The sequence below is a fragment of the Vicugna pacos genome, unplaced genomic scaffold, assembly GCF_048564905.1.
Source record: "Vicugna pacos unplaced genomic scaffold, VicPac4 scaffold_197, whole genome shotgun sequence".
Lineage (NCBI taxonomy): Eukaryota > Metazoa > Chordata > Mammalia > Artiodactyla > Camelidae > Vicugna > Vicugna pacos.
The window spans coordinates 251,275-260,344 of NW_027328876.1; the positions used below are offsets into that span (position 1 = coordinate 251,275).

At 45.8% G+C, this 9,070-nt stretch overlaps 1 long non-coding RNA gene across 1 annotated transcript; it reads right to left on the bottom strand.

Moving 5' to 3' along the window:
- Positions 1–2,013: 2,013 nt before the first annotated feature.
- LOC140695368 (uncharacterized) lies at positions 2,014–7,026 on the bottom strand. The gene is made up of 3 exons (XR_012071099.1): positions 6,872–7,026; positions 3,592–3,664; positions 2,014–2,215 (listed from the first exon to the last, which is right to left on the bottom strand). It is a non-coding gene; the product is annotated as an uncharacterized lncRNA (long non-coding RNA).
- Positions 7,027–9,070: the final 2,044 nt, after the last annotated feature.

Below are 9,070 nucleotides of genomic sequence, written 5' to 3' on the forward strand. Positions count from 1 at the left end.
GAACAGAAATCCCTCGGTCAGAAGCAGACATAGGAAAGCAAGTGCAAACCAATGAAACATTGCTGTTGAATCCTGGGTTAAGACAGGGCATGAAAGACTAGAGTTCATAAGAGTCCCAGATGGAAAAGCAAGAGATAAAGAACCAAAAAATGTCTGAAGATGTATCTGTAGAAAAATCAGACTGAAACGTGCTAAGAGCCAAGAAAGAATCATCTATGCGAATTCAGGAATTACACAGCATCCAAAGGAGGTGGAACCCCAATAGACCTACCAGCAGCTGTATGATTCAAATCAACAAAGTTCACGAATATCCCAGTGATTTAAAATGCACCTGGAGGAAACAACATAGTCACAAGGGAACCTCCAGAGGGGTTTCAGCTGATATCTCGGCAGCAATATTGCAGGACAGGGAGGAGTGCCAGGACACAGACCATATCCTGAATGGCCAAATGCTGCCACCTAGGGTAGCCTATGCCCCATGACCACCATTTCTAATAACGGCAGAGCTAGAGAATTCCACAGACCGGCAAATCTTAAAAGAATTCAGCCGTTCAAAACTTCTTCTAAAAGGAAGGTTGAGAATACTCCCCTGAATAGAAAAGCAGCAAGATGAAATGGAAAGAAGAAAACCATTATTGGAAATGCAAGAAGAGCATGAGTGGCAAAGAAGAAACAAGAAGAAGGCAAGGAGGACATCAAAACCCTAAAGATGGGAGAGGGAAGCAGGAAATCATAGGTGATTGGAAGCACTCTCTTAAGTGAATCAGCTTATTGGACTCTCTGTTTGAAGCGAAAGGAGAGATGCATGGCCTGACGTGTTTGCAAAACAAGCAAGAAGCAGACCAACAAAGAATCAAACCAACAAACAAGCACCAAAAGGGTACGGTTGGCTGACATATACCAAGGGAATCATGATTATTCAAAAGAAAATACTCAAGGTGATGTCAAGGATCATTCAGCACGCATCGACCCAGTATCGCGGCTTGCATGTACTCAGCACACTTGTCTTCGGAAATCAGAGGCGTGCATTCATATTCGTAAATATTGATTCATAAGAGCATATCGTGACCTAAGCCAAATGCCGATTTGGAATCAAATGGATTCCTAGTCCGTGATGTAGACTTGTATGTCTTCCAACAGGATGAAGGAATGCCATATTCTACGCTACGTAGAGAAGAAATGTAAGAAGCCTATAACAAAGGCACGTAGATCTGCCAAAGTGTACTAAGAGCAAAAGAGACAGACAGTAAAGTGCACATTGGGGTTGGTTTCATTTCTTGGAATTTCAGCCCCCATGAAACAAATGGATGCATGTCCTGAGAGTGCGGGTGTTTCAGCAGAAATCAGGCGACGCATATGTATTCCGGGTGTACGGATATTATAGGAACATAAGTCTCCTTTAGAGGGTCTCTGTGTACTGTGAACTGTTAGAAAGTTTAAAGACGTGTGAAACCATCAACTAAAAAGGGACCCACTTCCCTCCATTGGTTCTGTGCATACAGATCTGAACAAAAGGAAAGAGGGAAGAAGAGAGGCCCATGGGACGCTAGTGGGTAGAATCACATTTACCTTAGGAACCTCTGGTCGGATGCAGCCCCTCCCCCAACACTGACAAGATGCAGCAGCCATTGGGGATGGCAGTTACCGGTTGGATTCCAGGTGGAATGTTGGTGTGTACCGCGAGGCTTGTTGTGGCTGTTGGATCCTAGGTAACCGGGCAGAGTTCTGTGGGTGGATCAGTGTGATGGAGGGGCTGCCACCCTCTGTGGAGCTTGGCTTAGGTGTTTGGTCCGGGAAGCTGTGTAAGTTCGAGATACTGCTGCTGCCCAAAGACCTGAGTTCACAGGTCAGTTTCCAGAACCTTTAAGAGCAGACAGTGGAAGATCTGCCTGTCATCAGCTTACTGGTGAGGCTCCGAGGTACTTTCAGACTTGCCCAGTCCTGGTGAAGTCGACTTTAGGGGAGACACGAAGAGAAGCTGGGTGAAAAGCTGGCTGCACGGATTGAGGAGAGATGCGAACACATGGATGAGAGATGTTCTGCTACAATGGAGAATACTGGCGTGGAGACAGCTGTAGAGGATACCAGGCTCAAAAGACATTCATGAGACATATTGATCCTCGCTGATACTGGCAGAAACATACGGAGTGCCAACGTGGACTTGAGGAAGTTCCTCAATTCTCTTCTCCAAGAACGGGTCCAAGGTCCCTGACATCTGCAAGAGAAGAGATGGCAGAGCTGACCAAAACGCTCCTGTTCTTGGAAGAGTTCGTGAGAATCCACACGTCCCAAGGGGCATTCCCAAGCCATTCAGACCAGAATTCACCAAGCCCAGGTAAGCCTTTTCCCAGGTTTGTGCCTAGCTAGCAAGCACTTGCCCTTCCCTCCCCTCCACTCAGGCATCCACTTGGAAGGATCAGTACCTGAGCTGCAATGAAGCCATTACGAGAAGAGCAAGCCCCTCCTAGAATCAGAGTCCCTCCAGCTTCACACTCTGTGAACAACAGTGAACTCCTTAAAGGTCAAATAGTCTCGGCTGAAATCGATAGGAATTGAATACTTAGCTCACACCTAGAAACGATGGCCTTCCGCTAGATTCAGCAAATGTTGTGTTTATGTCTTCCCTGGGGTGAAGGGAGTGTGGTAAGTGAGGGGAATTTTTGACTGAACTTGAATCTGTATTAGGCCTCAGTTTTTCAAGACAGTATAGGTAAATAGTACATGTCAGAAAGTGAACTGTACTGTAAAAGTCGCCAATGACATTAAAGACACAGCTTCTGTGGATCGTCTTTCAATTGAGTCAAGCCCCCGGGGGCACTATATCATGGGGGTGCAGACTTGGTTGCGTTAAATGGCTTTACCCAACATGATCGGGTGATTAAGCGTTCTCATCACTGATAGAAGAACACCTGGTTCTCAATAGACTAGCATAACTGCAGCAGGGTTGTCCTAGCTATAATGCCTCTAGGTGCTTTTGGATTCAAACCTAAATGGATATATTTGGTTTCTTTCCTCTTGTATTTTCCTAGAGAGGGATGTTACCCCTTGAAATGCCAACATTGGCCAGTAGGTGTCATTGGGAGTAAAGGGCACCACATGCACAAGTGTATCCAAGGTTGGGGGTTATTTCATGTTTCCAATAGTTATTTCATAGTTCCTGTTTGTTTCGGAGGCTTCAACCGTAAAGAGCTGACATGACCCCTTTAACAGTTTGGACTGGAAGTTTGCATTCTTTCTGTCTAGGTTTTCCGTAGAGCTGGCAAAATGTTACCAAAATTGACAAGTCTGGCTTCTAGGTCGATACAGTGTGTTTCAAAAAATAACTTCATTTTTGTATACTCCCAAAACATGTAAATGAATTCTGTTAAACTTCTTAAAGACTGCAAATGAGATATCAACACACTGTCAAAACAGGTGTCTTCGGACAATCCCTCCCACCGAGGCTGTATAGAAACAAAGAGCTAAGCAAATATCACATTTCTGTGAAATGTATCTGGAAAGTGTTGATTCATCAATGCCCAGTTGGCAGAAAAGAAGTGCAACCTGCACTCACTCGCTCCCATGTACAGAGCAATGGAAACATCCACTCACCCAGCCCTTGGCACAGGACACTTGCCGAAGAGAGGTCTGTTACTTCCAAAGACAGGATGAGGCCTCAGGACACCTGGAAGCAGGAGAAGGCAAAGCAGGGAATGGAAACCAGTGCAGGGTCTGACCCCTGGGGATGGAGCAACAAGGGTGAAACTCTGTTTGCCTTGGACGCACACTCTCAAGCGGACAGGAGACATGGGATTGAAGGTGATGTGCTGAGATTTACAAGAGTGCACAGCAGATGCTTGGCTGACAGAACTCAAAGAAACCAGCGCAAAATATCCCCACAGTTGATTCTGAGACCAAGATCCGAGCTGCCAAATTTGAGGGAGCAGAGGCAACGGTCAGTGAGGGATAGGGCTACGGATGATGGCACACGCTGAGTCTCAGGGATCTGGAGTGCATTGTGGGATGTGGTTGGTCGAATCAAGAGAGCAAACCGAACTGTGTACCAATGATAAAGCAACCACACTGGTCGCGCGGTGGAGATTACCGATATGTCCCATGGCCACAGCCACTGCATCTGCAGGACCAGGGACCAATTGGGCATTTTGCCAATAGAGCACGTGTGGGGCTGAATCAGAGCTATCGTGCATCTGGTCTGAGGGATCCAGGGGGCCTTGGGTTTGAAATCAGAATGAAAAGCCTTAGGATCTGCTACATTCCTAACCTGGGCTGGGATTATGGTTTGGTTTGAGGCACAGGATGCGCAACAGCTCTGTGGTTGCCTTCGTGCACCCGTGCCACAAGGATGAGAGGACAAGGAAGAGTGGTCCAAGTCCACAGCGTGAGAAGAGGAAGCATTTCCTTCAGCACTATCTCCCAAAAGCGGATGCTACATTTTGGTTGGCACCAGCACGGTACGGCACCGAGGACACCAAGGTAGGTCTGCGGGATCATTCCAGCAGGCCCTGATGTGTGACATCCATGGATGAGCTTCCACTGGTGTTTCAGTAGACAGAGAAATTCTGGGAAGAATTGCTTTCATTGGGAAATTCCCGTGGCACTACAAAGCACAAGCGCACTCTCAGTTTGCTTTGTTTAAAACACTCCAAAATGACATAGAGCAGAATGCAGAGCTGAGAACCTTTAGAAGCCTCATTTCCACAAGAGGAAGTGTCCTGCGCACTTTCAGAATTGTGAGATATGCGTAATCAAAATGAAGTTATGCTAATCGAAATAGTATGGGATGTTCATCACAACAAATGCAACACCAGCAATTGGAGATATACCAGACAACACACACAGGACCAGAATATGGCATCAATGTCTACGAGAAGTTGTCCTCACAGAAATCCCATGGAATTGCATAGAGACAAGAGTCTAAAATTTTCACTTAACAAAGCCCTAGAAGTCTACATTACATACCTGATATTACCTGACCAGTAGAGATGAAGAAGTACAGTAAAAGAAACAGGAAGTACCATTTTCAGTTCCAAAGATATTGAAGGCCCAGAAGATAAGCTTTCAAACCACTAGACTGCAAAACGCTCTCCAGACCAAGTGTTGAAAATGGAGGTCTGGAAAACCCTGAAGAACAACATTGTCTCAGAATCACAAAAGGCAGAATATCAGAAAAGGGGAAGAGAAAGTCTAAAGACGAGCCAAAAAATATCAGAAAACTCAATGGATGTGATAATATCAGGGCTAAAATTCAGTCCTTAGCAGACTAGATAATGCAGAGGGACGCGTGAATGACTGTGAAGACAGGGGAACAGAAATCCCTCGGTCAGAAGCAGACATAGGAAAGCAAGTGCAAACCAATGAAACATTGCTGTTGAATCCTGGGTTAAGACAGGGCATGAAAGACTAGAGTTCATAAGAGTCCCAGATGGAAATGCAAGAGATAAAGAAACAAAAATGTCTGAAGATGTATCTGTAGAAAAATCAGACTGAAACGTGCTGAAAGCCAAGAAAGAATCATCTATGCGAATTCAGGAAGTACACACCATCCAAAGGAGGTGGAATCCCATTAGACCTACCAGCAGCTGTATGATTCAAATCAACAAAGTTCACGAAAATCCCAGTGATTTAAAATGCACCTGGAGGAAACAACATAGTCACAAGGGAACCTCCAGAGGGGTTTCAGCTGATATCTCGGCAGCAATATTGCAGGACAGGGAGGAGTGCCAGGACACAGACCATATCCTGAATGGCCAAATGCTGCCACCTAGGGTAGCCTATGCCCCATGACCACCATTTCTAATAACGGCAGAGCTAGAGAATTCCACAGACCGGCAAATCTTAAAAGAATTCAGCAGTTCAAAACTTCTTCTAAAAGGAAGGTTGAGAATACTCCCCTGAATAGAAAAGCAGCAAGATGAAATTGAAAGAAGAATACCATTATTGGAAATGCAAGAGGAGCATGAGTGGCAAAGAAGAAACAAGAAGAAGGCAAGGAGGACATCAAAACCCTAAAGATGGGAGAGGGAAGCAGGAAATCATAGGTGATTGGAAGCACTCTCTTAAGTGAATCAGCTTATTGGACTCTCTGTTTGAAGCGAAAGGAGAGATGCATGGCCTGACGTGTTTGCAAAACAAGCAAGAAGCAGACCAACAAAGAATCAAACCAACAAACAAGCACCAAAAGGGTACGGTTGGCTGACATATACCAAGGGAATCATGATTATTCAAAAGAAAATACTCAAGGTGATGTCAAGGATCATTCAGCACGCATCGACCCAGTATCGCGGCTTGCATGTACTCAGCACACTTGTCTTCGGAAATCAGAGGCGTGCATTCATATTCGTAAATATTGATTCATAAGAGCATATCGTGACCTAAGCCAAATGCCGATTTGGAATCAAATGGATTCCTAGTCCGTGATGTAGACTTGTATGTCTTCCAACAGGATGAAGGAATGCCATATTCTACGCTACGTAGAGAAGAAATGTAAGAAGCCTATAACAAAGGCACGTAGATCTGCCAAAGTGTACTAAGAGCAAAAGAGACAGACAGTAAAGTGCACATTGGGGTTGGTTTCATTTCTTGGAATTTCAGCCCCCATGAAACAAATGGATGCATGTCCTGAGAGTGCGGGTGTTTCAGCAGAAATCAGGCGACGCATATGTATTCCGGGTGTACGGATATTATAGGAACATAAGTCTCCTTTAGAGGGTCTCTGTGTACTGTGAACTGTTAGAAAGTTTAAAGACGTGTGAAACCATCAACTAAAAAGGGACCCACTTCCCTCCATTGGTTCTGTGCATACAGATCTGAACAAAAGGAAAGAGGGAAGAAGAAAGGCCCATGGGACGCTAGTGGGTAGAATCACATTTACCTTAGGAACCTCTGGTCGGATGCAGCCCCTCCCCCAACACTGACAAGATGCAGCAGCCATTGGGGATGGCAGTTGCCGGTTGGATTCCAGGTGGAACGTTGGTGTGTACCGCGAGGCTTGTTGTGGCTGTTGGATCCTAGGTAACCGGGCAGAGTTCTGTGGGTGGATCAGTGTGATGGACGGGCTGCCACCCTCTGTGGAGCTTGGCTTAGGTGTTTGGTCCGGGAAGCTGTGTAAGTTCGAGATACTGCTGCTGCCCAAAGACCTGAGTTCACAGGTCAGTTTCCAGAACCTTTAAGAGCAGACAGTGGAAGATCTGCCTGTCATCAGCTTACTGGTGAGGCTCCGAGGTACTTTCAGACTTGCCCAGTCCTGGTGAAGTCGACTTTAGGGGAGACACGAAGAGAAGCTGGGCGAAAAGCTGGCTGCACGGATTGAGGAGAGATGCGAACACATGGGTGAGAGATGTTCTGCTACAATGGAGAATACTGGCGTGGAGACAGCTGTAGAGGATACCAGGCTCAAAAGACATTCATGAGACATATTGATCCTCGCTGATACTGGCAGAAACATACGGAGTGCCAACGTGGACTTGAGGAAGTTCCTCAATTCTCTTCTCCAAGAACGGGTCCAAGGTCCCTGACATCTGCAAGAGAAGAGATGGCAGAGCTGACCAAAACGCTCCTGTTCTTGGAAGAGGTCGTGAGAATCCACACGTCCCAAGGGGCATTCCCAAGCCATTCAGACCAGAATTCACCAAGCCCAGGTAAGCCTTTTCCCAGGTTTGGGCCTAGCTAGCAAGCACTTGCCCTTCCCTCCCCTCCACTCAGGCATCCATTTGGAAGGATCAGTACCTGAGCTGCATTGAAGCCATTACGAGAAGAGCAAGCCCCTCCTAGAATCAGAGTTCCTCCAGCTTCACACTCTGTGAACAACAGTGAACTCCTTAAAGGTCAAATAGTCTCGGCTGAAATCGATAGGAATTGAATACTTAGCTCACACCTAGAAACGATGGCCTTCCGCTAGATTCAGCAAATGTTGTGTTTATGTCTTCCCTGGGGTGAAGGGAGTGTGGTAAGTGAGGGGAATCTTTGACTGAACTTGAATCTGTATTAGGCCTCAGTTTTTCAAGACAGTATAGGTAAATAGTACATGTCAGAAAGTGAACTGTACTGTAAAAGTCGCCAATGACATTAAAGACACAGCTTCTGTGGATCGTCTTTCAATTGAGTCAAGCCCCCGGGGGCACTATATCATGGGGGTGCAGACTTGGTTGCGTTAAATGGCTTTACCCAACATGATCGGATGATTAATCGTTCTCATCACTTTTAGAAGAACATCTGGTTCTCAATAGACTAGCATAACTGCAGCAGGGTTGTCCTAGCTATAATGCCTCTAGGTGCTTTTGCATTCAAACCTAAATGGATATGTTTGGTTTGTTTCCTCTTGTATTTTCCTAGAGAGGGATGTTACCCCTTGAAATGCCAACATTGGCCAGTAGGTGTCATTGGGAGTAAAGGGCACCACATGCACAAGTGTATCCAAGGTTGGGGGTTATTTCATGTTTCCAATAGTTATTTCATAGTTCCTGTTGGTTTCGGAGGCTTCAACCGTAAAGAGCTGACATGACCCCTTTAACAGTTTGGACTGGAAGTTTGCATTCTTTCTGTCTAGGTTTTCCGTAGAGCTGACAAAATGTTACCAAAATTGACAAGTCTGGCTTCTAGGTTGATACAGTGTGTTTCAAAAAATAACTTCATTTTCGTATACTCCCAAAACATGTAAATGAATTCTGTTAAACTTCTTAAAGACTGCAAATGAGATATCAACACACTGTCAAAACAGGTGTCTTCGGACAATCCCTCCCACCGAGGCTGTATAGAAACAAAGAGCTAAGCAAATATCACATTTCTGTGAAATGTATCTGGATAGTGTTGATTCATCGATGCCCAGTTGGCAGAGAAGAAGTGCAACCTGCACTCACTTGCTCCCATGTACAGAGCAATGGAAACATCCACTCACCCAGCCCTTGGCACAGGACACTTGCCGAAGAGAGGTCTGTTACTTCCAAAGACAGGATGAGGCCTCAGGACACCTGGAAGCAGGAGAAGGCAAAGCAGGGAATGGAAACCAGTGCAGGGTCTGACCCCTGGTGATGGAGCAACAAGGGTGAAACTCTGTTTGCCTTGGACGCACACT